The sequence below is a fragment of the Panthera leo genome, chromosome A2, assembly GCF_018350215.1.
Source record: "Panthera leo isolate Ple1 chromosome A2, P.leo_Ple1_pat1.1, whole genome shotgun sequence".
Lineage (NCBI taxonomy): Eukaryota > Metazoa > Chordata > Mammalia > Carnivora > Felidae > Panthera > Panthera leo.
Window position 1 is genome coordinate 54,324,569 of NC_056680.1, and position 15,337 is coordinate 54,339,905.

General features: G+C 45.8%; 1 protein-coding gene and 1 long non-coding RNA gene across 2 annotated transcripts in view; one reads left to right on the forward strand and one right to left on the reverse strand.

Annotated features, from left to right (window-relative positions):
• Nucleotides 1-15,337, forward strand: part of TRH (thyrotropin releasing hormone) — a 69,533-nt gene that overhangs the window by 23,362 nt on the left and 30,834 nt on the right. The window lies entirely within an intron of this gene.
• On the reverse strand, nt 12,730-13,828 carry LOC122204122. Its single transcript, XR_006195501.1, has 2 exons — nt 13,764-13,828; nt 12,730-12,938 (listed from the first exon to the last, which is right to left on the reverse strand). It is a non-coding gene; the product is annotated as an uncharacterized LOC122204122 (long non-coding RNA).

A 15,337-nucleotide genomic window follows, 5' to 3' on the forward strand; every position in this document is an offset into this window, starting at 1 on the left:
AAAACTGAAACCCAGTCAGCAGATATCTCTGCACTGGCCATGTCCTTGCCCTAGACAACCCAGCCCTGGGGGACCCTTCTGGCTGCTTCTCTCCTTAGCCCTTTTCCTCGCACTTCAGGTGGAGACCCTGCCATCGGAATCTCTTGTTGTCTTCCCAGAGTCTAGGAATCCTCACTTCCCTAGGCCATGCTCCAGCTTGAGCAAGCAAACCCAAGGAAAACCCCCCAATCTCTTCAAAGATACCTCCTCCCTGCTCCCCCAGAACACAGCAATTAACATGTGATTCCTCTGGGGCCATGGTTTCTTCCTTCCAGAAGACGGCTTTCACTTTATCTAAGATAAATGCTTTCCCAAAAAGAAGAGCAATCTTTGCCGAAAGTGTAACTCTAGTGCCACCAAAGAAATAGGTTCCTATTGTTAACAGCTTTTAAAGTGGCACTTCCTGCAGTCCCTGCTGAAAACACTGGTGACAGCTGTAATGGCTGAGCAACATACTCACGGGGCATAATCACAAAAGTTTATTTTGTCTCCCATTACCTCTTTAAAATGGAGTCAGGGGCGCCTGGGCAGCTCAGTCCATTAAGTGTCCGACTTTGGCCCAGGTCATGATCTCATAGTTTGTGAGTTCAAGCCCGTGTCAGGCTCTGTGCTAACAGCTCAGAGCCTGGAGCCTGCTTCAGATTCTCTCTCTCTCTCTCTCTCTCTCTCTCTCTCTGCACCTTCCTGGCTTGCCCTCTCTCTTTTTCTCTCTCAAAAATAAATAAACATTAAAAATGTATATATTTAAAATGGATTCAGTGGAGGAAGCTCTGGGTAGAAACTGGGACACTCCCATGGCTTTTCTGATAGTTCACTGCCCCGATATTTGCTCAAACATGAATTTGGGTGTTTGTGTGAGAGTGTTGTTGTTGTTGCTGACATGTTTATTTATTTATTTTTGAGAGAGAGAGCACAAGAAGGGGAGGGGTGGAGAGAGAGACTCCCAGCCAGCCTCCACACTGTCAGCACAGAGCCCAACGTGGGGCTGGAACTCACAAACCATGAGATCATGGCCTGAGCCAAAATCAAGAGTCAGACCCTTAACTGACTGGGCCTTAACAAGCCTTAACAGGTCACCCAGGCGCCCCTGTGAGAGTGGTTTTGGATGAGATTAACATTTAAATTGGTGGATTTTGAGTAAAGTAGATTGCCCTCTGTGGTGTGGTAAGCCTCACCCAATCAGCTGAAGGCCTGAATTGGACAAAAAGACTAACCATGCCCGAGCAAGAGAAAATTCTCCAGCAGATGACCTTTGCCTTTGACTTCATCTGCAAAATCAGCTTTTTCTGGTTCCACAGCAGATGGCCTTCAGACTGGAACTGGAGCTCTGGTGCTGTTGGGCCTCCTGCCTGCCAGCCCACCTTGCAGATATACATACCAATCTCCTGTTGCTTCTGTTTCTCTGGAGAACCCTGACAAATACACCAAGTTCAAACACACACGCATACACACACAAAACAAAAACTCTATATTCATTGCAAGTTCTTAAACACAGTCTCAGTTCACAAGTTTGAATGTTCAGCCTGGGGAATAGTCAAAGGTTCCAACTTTTTGAAAAGTTACAGATGGCCTCTTCTTTTACTAGAAGGTAGGTAAATCCTTCTTTCTCTTTTTCCCACCTTAAAGCCTCCTCATCCATCTTGGTCAGGTGGTTTCTAACCCATGGCGTGTGGGGGGGATGTGTGTGGCCGGGTGGAGCAGGAAAGTCATTACTTGGTTGATACTGCTACAGGATGGGTTTGTGCTGACCTGTGCATAAAGCTGATCCCTCTCAGGTGGTGTTTTCATAGATTCTGGGGAGCTTTGAGAACATTACATTTTACCTTTTTTTTTTTTTTTTTTTTTAAGTTTACATCCAAGTTAGTTAGCATATAGTGCAACAATGATTTCAGGGGTAGATTCCTTAATGCCCCTTACCCACTTAGCCCACCCCCCCTCCCACAACCCCTCCAGTAACCCTCTGTTCTCCATATTTAAGAGTCTCTTTTGTTTCGTCCCCTTCTCTGTTTTTATATTATTTTTGCTTCCCTTCCCTTGTGTTCATCTGTTCTGTGTCTTAAAGTCCTCATATGAGTGAAGTCATATGATATTTGTCTTTCTCTGACTAATTTTGCTTAGCATAATACCCTCTAGTTCCATCCACGTGGTTGTAAATGGCAAGATTTCATTCTTTTTGATTGCTGAGTAATACTCCATTGTATATATATATATACCACATCTTCTTTATCCATTCATCCATCGATGGACATTTGGGCTCTTTCCATACTTTGGCTATTGTTGACAGTGCTGCTATAAACATAGGGGGGTGCATGTGCCCCTTTGAAATAGCACACCTGTATCCCTTGGATAAATACCTAATAGTGCAATTTCTGGGTCGTAGGATAGTTCTATTTTTAACTTTTTGAGGAAGCTCCATACTGTTTTCCAGAGTGGCGGCCCCAGTTTGCATTCCCACCAGCAGTGCAAAAGGGATCCTCTTTCTCTGCATCCTTGCCAACATCTGTTGTGGCCTGAGTTGTTAAAGTTAGCCATTCTGACAGGTGTGAGGTGGTATCTCATTGTGGTTTTGATTTGTATTTCCCTGATGATGAGTGATGTTACTTTTTTTAAAATTTATTTATTTTTGAGAGAGAGAGAGAGACAGAGAGTGCATGTGTAAGTGGGGGAGGGACCAAGAGAAACAGACAGAGGATCCAAAGCAGGCTCTGCGCTGACAGCAGCAAGCCCAATGCAGGGCTCGAATTCACAAACCGTGAGATCATGATCTGAGCTGAAGTCTGACGCTGAACCACTGAGCCACCCAGGCACCCTTCCATTTTACCTTTTTGATGGGAGCAACGCACTTAACCTCCTCCTGGCAATTCTCCTCAGCTTCTGTTTTTATTCTTCCCTCCCCACAACCTGGGGCACAAACCACACTGAGTCTCTGTCAGATGTCACATCACTCCTCCAGGTGTCCTCTGGGGCAGGATCAGGCCCAGTCTCCTGAGGCACCTACATCTCATCTGTGGAGAATCCTCTGGTTTGCTCCTTCCTCTGACAGCCTGTGGCAGTGAGACTTCCTGCTCAGCCATCCCTCAGAGGCTCCTTTCTCTGATCCTTTAGATTGCTGAGATCAGAGACCAGGCCCAGTGCCTCCACCCTACAAGGAGCCCATACTTAGCTCCCAAATAGTCCCCTTGTGACCCATCTCCTGGCCTCCGGGAAAGCACCTCAGTAGAGCAACTGAGCACCCCTGCGTGGGGTGGGGCTGAGGGCAGGGAGAGTCAAAGTCCTATTTTCTCAAAAGAAGGTCTCACAAATTTCTTTAATAATTAGATCCTCAATGCAGGTAGATCTTTTAGGACCTTATAACAGGTTTTTGTTTATTTCCTTTGAACATTTTCATCTTGATCTAGAATGTCTTATTTATCTTGGTAACTCAGGGGAAAGCTGCAATTTAGTAATCTGTTACACACACCAGCCCACACACATGCACAAAATTACACATGTAGAGAGATGGAGAACAGTTTACACACCCGAATTTTTGGTGGGAAGAGGTCTGTGTGTCTCCAGACAAGCAGCATACTGGAGAGCTGGCTTGGGGGTAGGAGTTGAGGGTTTTGGACTCTCATTCTGGTACCTTCCCCTTTCCCTCTCCACTCTTTTACAACTTCCCTTCCTCAGCACCCTGCCCCCAGCCGCCCCTGCACTCCCATCCCCCAAACTACCCAGTTCCTAGGTCTGGTTAGAAAAGGCCAGAGGAGATGTTCTGCATAATAAAGAGAGAATTTGAAGGTCAATGGTAGAGGCAGAAGAACAGAAACAAGGGAGATAGTGCCCTAAAACTGTGTCCCTATCACTAGCCTGACAAAACTCTTCTAGCCCCACCCTGTGAGCAGATCCTGAGTCACTCCATCTCATCCCATCTGTGGGACAGAGAGCTCTGCAAAGGCAGGGGCAGCTGGGTCTGTCCTGCCCATCGCTGGATCCCCCAGAGTGGGTAATAAGGTTCAGTGATTGAATAGGGAGCCAGGGCCATGATCAGGCTCTGGGTGGGCTGGATGTGTGCCCAAGACTCCTATATGGTTCTGTTCTCTCCTGTTCTTTGTCCTACCATTGTCCAAATTACATCTTCCTACATCATAAGCCTGTTATAAGGCTGATCTATCCATCCCGGCCACTAACTCAAGAAACAAATGGGTGAGCCCCAGTGCATTGCTGAGGCCAGCCACTCTGCCCTGGGGAGTCCCAAAGGGGCTGGACCAATCAAGAGCCTAGCCCCTGGCTGGGTTTGCCAACACCGTTGCTGAACAAACTCGGAGAAACTCATAGCAAGAGAAGCCAGTAACTCAAGAGTCAAGGGTTTGGAAAAGAGAAAGGGAGAAATTTATTTCAAGTGCCAGCAGCTGGGGGAGGTGGCAGGCTCAAGCCTTAACAACTGACCTCTGCCTGGCAAGATGGACACCTAGAATTTACAAGGAGGGTTTGTGGGGTGGTTACGTGCAAGGGAGCAGGCCAGAGAGTGTGTGATCACAGATGGGGGCCAGCACGTGTTTAGCACATGATCGTGTTTTGTACATGATTGTGGTCAGGGAAGGGGACATGGGGGATGTGGGCTTCTAGACATTCCGTTGCTATCAGGGCTTTTCTGGTCTGGCAGCTGGAATGTTCCAGTCATTGCAAAACATCTTTGTCAATGCCTCAGGAAAGTGCGATAAGAAATAAGCACAATGGGTTTTAGAGCATGAGTTAGGCAGTCTTGTCTATTTCTGGTTTTAACTGGTGGGGTCTATAGACGAGCAAGAGGACTTGCTGACAAGGCCATCAAATGACCTTATAATTGTCGTTTTATGCAACTGTCTTTTAAATTACATAGAAGAAAAAAAGAGTTACAAAAACATTGATGATATCTTTTCTGTTTACCTATGTAGTTACCTTTACTCTTTATTTCTTCATGTGGATTTGAGTTACTGTCTGGCATCCTTTCATTATAGACTGAAGGACTGTTTCATGTAAATGTTAAGTAATAACTCTCTATTATACCCTCCTCCCAGCATCTCATAACCTCTAAACTCCTTTCTGTCTCTACGAATTTGACTACTCTAGGCACCTTATATAAGTGGAAGTATACAGGGTTTGTCCTTTTGTATCTGGCTCATTTTATGTAGCATAATGTTACAAGGTTCATCTGTGTCATAGCATGCATCAGAACGTCATTCCTTCTTATGGCTGAATAATATTCCATTGTAATTGTATACCACATTTTGTTTACCCATTCATCCATCAATGGACATTTGGATTGTTTCCACCCTTTGACTACTGTGAATAGTACTGCAGTGAATATTGGCATAGGAGTATCTTCTGCTTGATGTACTTCACTTTTGAAGGATAGTTTTGCTAGATATAGAAATCTTGGTCTTTTTCTTTCAGCACTTTGAGCATGTCAGCCCACTGCCTTCTGGATTCCATGGTTTCTGATGTGAAATCATCTGTATATGTTGGGGGCATACTTTTAAACTTCCATCAGGCAGTTTACACTACCTTAGCCTCTACTTCCTGCTTAAGCAGAACCTCAAAAAGGTCAGCCAGAGGTGAGAGATTAGTGGCTTTCTCAGTTATTTCCTGGGCAAGTACACACTCCTGCATGTGTGCATGGCCTCCTAGATCCCCAAGAATATGTTGGAGCTTTTCAAATTTCTCTATAGGCATCTGATTTCCCAACTTTTCTTTTAAATTTTTTTGTCAATTTCTTGTTGGGCCCATCTGTTATCACTGCCTCAGGCAGCTTCAATGTTAAACTGTTGTTGCTGATTGTTTTTGACAAATGCCTCTAAGAGAAAAAGCTGTTCATGCTGACTGGCAAACAGGTCAGGTCAGATAAAGACAAACTCTCCGAGTGGGGATTCCTAAGGAACTTCCAGATAGGTCAAACAATGACAACTCTTTGGAGTTAGGGCTTTTTAGTGAACTCCAAACCCTTCTTCCTTTTTCAGTGACTAATAAGTAACCAGTTTTTATGGCTATTGTGATCGTAAAACTGGTGTTTTTCAAGGCTATTGCAGAACTATGGAAGGGGGAAGGGAATAGGATAAGTTAAAATGTCACAAAGCTCACTGTTTTGAGATTTATTTTTTCTTTTTCTTTTTTTAAGTAAATGTTCCTTGGATTGTTGTAAGTCTTTGATTAATTTCCAGAGTACTGAAAAAGTTAATTGGGACTATTTTTTACCAGTGTACTTATGGCTCTTATGACGAGCAGATTCTCAGAAGTCTTTACTCCACACTTATTGTTTTTTTCCAGTTTATTTATTTATTTTTAGAGAGAGAGAGGGAGAGAGAGAGAGAGAGAGACAGCATGTGTGTGTTTGCACGCGTGCATGCTTCCATAAGCAGGGGAAGAGCAGGGGGGAGAGGGAGAGAGAGAATCCCAAGCAGGCTCTGTGCTGTCAGCACAGATCGGATGTGGGGCTCCATCTCAGAACCATCCCATGAACCGTGAGACCCGAGCCAAAATCCAGAGTCGGAGGCTTAACTGACTGAGCCACCCAGGCGCCTCTCCACACTATTGCAAGTGTTCTCTCCTTCCTCCAAAGACTTTGAAATTCAAAAATTTTAAATGCACACCCCAAACCAAAGAGTGTATAGATTGTGATGGTCTGTGGGCCATCAGATCTGTGGCCCCTGGCCCCCAAAATAAGCCCTCTAAAAATATTAATTATTTGGGGTCCCTGGGTGGCTCAGTCAATTAGGCATCTGACTGTGACACAGGTCACAATTGCATGGTTCACGAGTTGGAGCCCTGTGTTGGGTTCTGTGCTGACAGCTTGGAGCCTGGACCCTGCTTTGGATTCTGTGTCTCCCTCTCTCTGCCCTTCCCCTGCTCATACTCTCTCTCTCTTTCTCTCAAAAATAAACATTAACAATTTTTTTGATATTAACTATTTGTACAAAGTTGTAACACTTGAGGGGGGATAAACAATGATTTCATAGAGTGTGGTTTGAAGATTCTCTATGATACTCTGTTTATGATTTTCTCTGTTCCTGTCTCTTCTTACCTATCAGACCACACGCCTGGCCCTTGGCTGGGATCCGTGACCACTGCGGCCATTTCCAGTTGGTCTGACCCCTGCTCCAACCTCTCAGCCCAGGGTTTTTCTCAGGGCCACCAAGATGGTCAATGAAGGTGCTCGTCCCCAAGGAGGACACTGTTCCAGGGGAGATGCAGCCAGTACAGAGCCTGACAGAATCCAGGACCCTTTTTCTTGGATAGTTTCTCATTTGATCAGCACAGCAAACCCATGATGCAGGTGGCACAGAAATGAATGCAAAGGAAATATTTTTTGGATGCTGTTGATTGGTTAGACAACTGGGGGGTCCTTTCCCTGACTTCTAGTGAATATGTGACTGTGAGCATGAATGTTTGTGCATGTAAATATGGAACTGTGTGAATGTATGCGAGTTTGAGTGAGTAAATGAGCATGTGAGCACAGGTTTGTGTGTGTAAATATGTGAGTTTGAGTATGAGCATGTGTGAATGTGTGTACAGATGTTTGCATGCAAATGTGACTGGGTGAAATATATGTATGTAAGGGAATGCACTATGGGTTTGTGAATGCATGTGTAAGTGTGAGTATGAATGTGTATGAGGTGTGTGACTATTCGAGTGTGTGTGTAAGTGTATGAGTGCATGTTAAATGTATGTGAGTCAGTGTATACAACTACATCAGAGAGTGTGAATGTCTGTGTTGTGTGTATAAATATCCATATGAATGAATATGGGTATATGAGTGTGGGAATGTGTGTAAATATTTGAATATATGTGTGTGAGCAGATTTAAGTGTATCTTAGTGAGTGTGTGACTGCGCATATGTGCATATGTGGGTGAGTGAGTTTAAGTGCTGGAGTATGTGGATGTAAATGAGTGTGGAAAGTATGAGCATATATATGTGCATCAGTGCACGAGTCTGAGTATGTATGTGGATGAGTGTGTATGTGTATGTAGGTGTGTGAGTGCATGTGTATTTGCAAGTCTGGAGAGGCAAAGGAGTAGTCAATCACAGCTTGGAGAGAAAGCTCAGGTTCTGCCCTAGGATGTGGAGGGCAGGTGTCTCCATGCAGGGAATATTAGGTCACATACGTCAGAAGTTCAGTCGCCCAGTGCCAGCACCTATTTTGGGCCCAAAGGACCCCGGGCCTCCTGTTCCCTTGTCACACACACTCCTGAGGGGAAGGGGAGGGCTCTCTGGCACTGCTCTCCAGGCTGTGGCCTTGTCTTCTTCTCAGAGTTGAAGAAACCTGGAGTTTACGGCTTACCTACCTTTGCCCCCAAGTTTGCTATCTTAGTAATGAGAGCACATCTTATCGGCAGCAATAAACTTTCCCCATTTGCCTCATTGCAAAGCCTATGAGACAAGAAAGGCAGAGATTTCTGAAAGTTGCTTTTAAAGCCCTGCTTCTTGTGGACTTGGCTGAATCACTATGCTGTAAGCCTGAAATTAACGTAACATTGTGTGTCAACTATACTTCAATAAAAAGGAAAAAAAAAAAAGCAAACAACAAAACCCTACTCCTAGTTGAGGAATAATAGGGCTTTGCATATATTACTTCACCCAATCCTCCCAGCAGCTATTAGCGAGCACCATTCAGGTTCAGACAGACCTGACTTTAAATAGTGCTACTGGGAGTGGTCAGCTGCATGACCACGGAAACCTGGAGAGAGGTCCCCTCTCAATCCTGGGGCTACTTATCTGGAAAGGGTTTCTGCGTTCCTCCTCCTTCAGGTCTTTACCCAAACCTCATCTCCTCCCTTAATTCTCTCCCACAGTTAAATTAATCTTTCCATCACATAATCCTGTGTATTTCCTTGACAATACAATCCATATTATTCCTTTTGTTTGTCGTTTTTTCCTTGAAACTTCTCTGAGGCAGGAACGAAGTGTCACCCCTGAATCCACAGCATCTAACGCAGCGAGTGACACGTGACCCGTCGGTAGGTGTTCAATGAATAAATGTTAACTGGCACTGAATGTGTTTAGGTATATATCGCGGAAGTAAATATCTCTTGGAACCAGCTACCCACTGGGATTTCCCCTTCACAAGGCTCAGGTGTGGCATTTTCCGTCTTGAATCTTCGAATCTGCTGGTGCTGAGATTCTAGAATTGTACTTTGACATGATGCAGTGATTTGAAAATTCCCAATTCTTGGTCCCTGGTCCACAGTCTACTGAGCCAGCAGCGTCCTGGCTATTTCTGGCCCTACAGTGCCACCTACTGTCCATAGATGGATCTGCAGCTTCAGGAACAGCCCCTATCACCCGTCAGGTGACAAACCAGGAATGGGACTGGGGCAGAGGGAACCCCAGTTGATCAGGAATTGATACAGTGAAGCTGTGTCCATAGAGGACCTTAAAAAACAGTGTAGTGGCAAAATATAGGAAACTCTCTTTTTATCCCTCTACCCACTTTCTTGAAGTATTAAATTCCTTTCTGGGCTTCAATCCTCAGTTTCCAGGGTTGTCCCAATTCAACCAAACCCTTCTCCCTCCCTTGAAGCCTGTCTCTGCTGAAGCCTTCCCCATCTCAGCAACTGCTCAGGCAAAAAATATGGGCACCACTTGGAGAAGTCCTCGACTTCTCTTTCTCCCATGCCGCAAACCCTGTCTGCTTCCTCTTCAAAAGATATCTGGAATCTGATCACTTCACACTATGTTTCCTGTTCTTACTCTGGTCTGAGCAATATCATCTTTCAACTGGAAAAGATTCCTCCCTGACATTTCTCCATGAAAGATACACAAATGTCCAAGAAGAACATGAGGAGATACTCAACATCATTAGTCACGAGGGAAATACAAATCAAAAGCACAATGAGACACTGCTTCGCACCCACTAGTGTGGCTATTATCAAACACCAGCTAACAAGAACAACAAAATACAAGTTGGGGAGGATGTGGAAAAATTGGAACCCTCATCCACTGCTGGTGGGAATGTAAAATGGTGCAGCCACTATGGAAGACAGGTCGGTGGTTCCTCAAAACATTAAATAAAGAATTATCATATGATCCAACAATTCCACTTTTGGGTATTATAAATGAAAGAATTGAAAACAGGGAATCAAAGAGATACCTACATCAGTCTTTATGGCAACATTATTCACAATAGTTGAAAGATAGAAGCACCTGGGTGGCTCAGTCAGGATCAGGTCAGGATCTCACAGTTTTGTCAATTCAAGTCCCACATCAGGCTCCTCGCTGAGTACGGAGCCTGCTTGGGATTCTCTCTCTCTCCCTCTCTCTCTCTGCCCCTCCCCTGATCACTCTCTGTCTCTCTCAAAACAGACAAACAAATAAACAAATAGATAAACCCCTAAAATAAAAATAATTTTAAATAAATAAATAAATAAATAAATAAACATTAAAAAAAAAAAAAAAGATAGAAACAACCCAAATGTCTACTAACAGATGCATGGAGAAATGGTGAGATCATGATTTGAACATAAATCAAGGGTCAGACGCTCAACCGACTGAGCCTGCCAGGCTCCCCTACATGGCATCTTTTCCTTATTTGCTTATCGTCTTGTCTCCTCCCACATAATCTAAGCTTTATGACTCAGGGATCACTATCCCTGTGTGTTTCGTTTACCAGCGCTTGGAAGACAGAAAGGATTTGCTGAATGCATGAATACACGAATGTGCACCTACAGATTGACGTGGGTGGGCTGTGAGGCAACAGAGAGTGGTGGGGCCTGGAGGGGGAGGTGTCACTGGAGAGCACCAGTCTTGGTTAATTATCTCCACTTGGTTTTTATCAATGGGAAAGCATCCCAGCATTGCCCGATTGTCTGATTATTCAAAGGAAGCTATAAAATTGGATTTTTAACGTTTATTTATTTTTGAGACAGAGAGAGAGCATGAACAGGGGAGGGGCAGAGAGAGAGGGAGACACAGAATCGGAAGCAGGCTCCAGGCTCTGAGCCATCAGCCCAGAGCCCGACGCGGGGCTCAAACTCACGGACCGTGAGATCGTGACCTGGGCCGAAGTCGGACGTCTAACTGACTGAGCCACCCAGGCGCCCCTAAAATTGGATTTTTAAAGTGAAATTTCCCACTGTTTAAAATTAGTTTAAATTTAGTTTTTGAAAACATTGTGCAGATCAAATGATACCTGTCTGTATGCTAAGTTTGGCCCATGGGCTGCCTGTTTGTGACATCTGATGAGCACATGGTGCCCAGATCCCTCTCCCCATCACTGACTTCTCTCCTGGGCTTCATACCCATCTATCCAGGTGCTTCCTGGGCACTTCCACTTGGGTGGCCTCCTGGACTTTTAGAATCCCCAGTCTGAGCTCACTCTCCCCTTCCCTATAGCATGGTGGATTTTTATATGTGTATCTACACTTGAGGTGCCACCCACATCAGGCTGTAGACCATTTCCAGCCTCCCAGCAGGTTCCCTCATGTCCCCTCCCAGTCAATTCTGACCCCCTTTCCCCCAACACTATTCTGTCCTTTATTGCTGTAAATTAGGACCCTTCTGGAATTTCACATGAATGGGATCACACAACATATAGTCCTTTATTTCTGGCTTCTTTATTTTTTTATATTTATTTTTGAGAGAGAGAGAGAGAAAGAGAGAGGATAGAGAGAGAGAGCAGGGGAGGGGCAGAGAGAGAAGGAGACGGAAGATCCCGATGCGGGGCTTTAACTCGTGAGCTGTGATAGTATGACTTGAGCTGAAGTTGGACACTTAACTGGCTGAGCCACTTGGACGCCCCTGGCTTCTTTTGCCCAGTGTGATTCTGAGCTTCATTTATGCCATTTGCTTGTACGGTCTTACTGCTGTATGAATTGATAGCAACTTCCTTATTCGTTCACAGGTAGATGGAGAATGGGCTGCTTCCATCTTTTGGCAATTATAAAGAAGCCTGTCACAAACTTTCTGTGCAAGCCTTTGGTAGCCCTAAGTCCTCATTTCTCTTTGGTGTCCGTCTGCAGTAGAATGAGCGTAGGCTTGCCTTTCATGTAAAACGAAAAGAGGAAAAGTGGCGGTGGTTTGTATTTCGCACTCCCTCTAGCAGCCTATGAGGGTTCCAAGGGCTTCATGTTCTTGCCAACACTTGGCATTTTCAGTCTTTTTGATTTGACGTATGCTTATCTTCACAATCAGGGCTCACTGTGCTTGGAAACTCTGCCTCAATCCTACCCAGTCATCCTGACCCGATGGTTTCCCCTATCCTGCTCTTACACCTGTGCCTTGTGCCTTAGAAGGCTCCACACTGGAACCCACGCTGGGTGCTCCTCTCCCCACGGGGCAGGGAGTTTGCAGGGCCAAGTGGACGTGCCTCCCGGAGTACATACCCCATTCCCTTCTAGATCATACCACAAATATTCGGGATCTGACAATCTCTGTCCCAATGTTCCAGGGTCTGTGCAGGCTGCTTCCCCAGGTCATGCTCCCCAGGGCAGATTGTGCCTCTGGTGTGTGCATCTCTAAATGTGAGGCGTGGCCAAGTGCAGGTGTTCATATGTGAGCAGTCTAGGATGAAGACAGGGGTTGGAAAGAGGAAGCGGATGGGCAACAAGCCAGGGGCTGACTTTCCCCACGCTACCATGTTCTGGTGTAGAACTTGGAGACATCAGTTATCCCAAATGCAAACCTGGACTTCGAGTTCCTGGTGCAGCCAGGACTGCTGTAACGAAGTACCACAGACTGAGTGGTTTAAACAACACAGATTTATTCCCTCACAGATCTGGAGGCTGGAGGTCTAAGGTTGAGGTGTTGGCAGAGTTGGTTCCTTCCATGAGGAAAGGACATGTTCCAGGCCTCTCTCTTAGCTTCTGGTAGTTTGCTGGCAATCTTTGGTGTTCCTTGGTGTATAGAAACATCGCTCCAATCTCTACCTCCTCTTTACATGGCGTCCTATCTATAGGCGTGTGTCTATGTTCAAATTTCTCCTCTTTGTCAAGACCCCGGTTATACTGGATTAGGGGCCCGCCCTACTCCAGCATGACCTCATCTCTACTAATTACACCTGCAATGACCTTACTTCCCAATCAGATCACATTCTGAGGTACTGGGGATTAGGACTGCAACATATGAATTTGGGGTGGGGGACACAATTCAACCCATAACCCCCTCCCAACATAGACACCTCACTACTCACACTGACTTTGCCCCTCTTTCTCCTCTATTTTTCCCACACCAACCCCCATCCCTCTCTTCACCTTGGAAACATCTGTTCTTTCTCCAACACTACGCATCCCTAGGCATCTCCAACACTAAATACCCCCTCCTCCAGGAAGCCTTCCCTGATTCCCTGCTCCCTTTTTGGTGCCTCCAGAGTTCCCTGAGCTGCTCAATTACAGCAACTTTTCTCTGCCCCTAAGCCATGAGCTACTATGAGCCCAAATTGCTAAAAATTGTGAGCAAGGGAGTAGATTTCGGGGGAGGCTGATTTTAGAATTGAGGAGGCCTGAGTCTGTTGTGGGACTGCAAGGAGGAGCCTGAGGAGGGGAGTGCATTGAGGAAGATGATGGTGAGGGGCCAACTGAGGTCAAGAACTAATTCTGGAGAGGAGGAGGGCCTGGCTTCTGGGCTGGGGGACACAGAGAAGCCGGAGGGTGAAGCCTCAGCGGGAATTTGCTCTGTAGAAAATGGAAGTGGAAGAAGCTTCAGAGTGTTGTGCAAAGACTCAAGCACTGGGTTGGGATCCTAGAGACCTGGTGTTCAGCCCCAAAATACCACTTACCAGCCTTGTGACCAAGCGGTCCCGTTCCTTTATCTGGGCCTCACTTTCTTGGTCTATGAAATGGGAGACGTAGCCCCAGAGATCAAAAGCTGGCTGTTGCTTTCCTGGGGAATCTGGCTCCCAGACATGTTTTTATTTGACCTGCATAGTGATATATGAACTTTGAATTAGTTGCCAACCTGTAGAAATCAGGAAATTTTATGTAAAACAAGATTTTTGGCCTCTTTTGAGAAATAAGTCCTTTTTCTTTTGTGGCTGTGATTGGCTGGGCAAAGTTGTGGCCACCCCCTTTAGAGATCTCCTATCCCCATCGGGTCTCAGCCTGAGTAGCTGCAAAGACCTGTCTTAAAAACCTAAGCTTCTATAAAAAGGATACCAGAAGGTGGGTTAGGGTTGCCAGATTTAGCCAATAAAAAGCACGGGACGCTGTGCGTGGCAACCCCAGGTGAGACTAGGCATTTGCTCCTCCCTCTCAGGAGCCTGACTTCAAGGGCAGCAAGTTTAAGTGCAATCCTGATTTTTACCACCAGGGGGGAGCAGAGGTACAAAGTTGACCCGAGTCAGTCAGGCCCAGGACAGTTCCTCTGCTAGGACCTAGGAGGCCAGAGAGGCCTAGGGATGCTTGGAGCTGAGAAGGGGCAGGAAGCTGAGAGAAGGTGGAGGACGAGGGGCAGGGAACTGTGCTTGACCCTGAGAGGGAGACGTCGTAGTGTGTGTGATCAGAGAAGGCATCCAGAAAAGGAGACTCTTGAGCCAGACCTTTAAACACAGGCAGTAAAGAAGGGCCCTCTAGGAGGGAGGCATGGCTTGAGCAAAGACATGGAGGGAAGAATTAGTTTGTACAGGGGTGTAGACTGGCCCGAGGCAGTATGACAATGACTGAAATTCTGAAATCCCTCAAGCTATTGTTTTATTCACGATTCATGAAGATAAGTGACAGAAACCTATCACAAACTGACTTAAGAAAAAGAAAAGTATTCTCTCACATAACTAAAAAGTCCAGGAAAATGAAACCTTCAGGCATGGCTGCATCTAGGAACTCAAATGATGTCATTGCACATCTGCCTCTCTCTGGAGGTTCTATTCCCAGGTAAGCTCCCTTCTCCCGGTGGCAAGTGGCTACCAACAGCTCAGGGCACACCCTCTAAACCAACCTAGCTGCCACCAGGCAAAGAGAGAACTCCCTTCATTAGCAATAATTCCACCAGATGTCCTGGGGATGATTCTGATTGACCTGGACGGTGTCATATGCCCACCCAGAGACTAGCTCCTACAACTCTGATTGACGTGGTCTGAGTCATGGGCTGGCTCTGTTATGAAGGGTGGATCTGTCCACCCAAACCCCCTGGACTGATATTGGGGGAGGGTGTGGTCTTCTCAGAAGATGGGACAATGAGTGTGGGGTAGACAAAAAGAAGACGGCTCTCTGTATCAGGCCCTCACCTGAGGGTGGTGTATCAGAAATTGTGGGGCAGGGAGGGGAAAGGCATGAGGCTTCTTTTTGCTCTCTGTTTATTTCTTTGCTCTGCTTACTAAATGTGAATGTGTGAGTGGTTGCTTTGAAGCCATGTCTA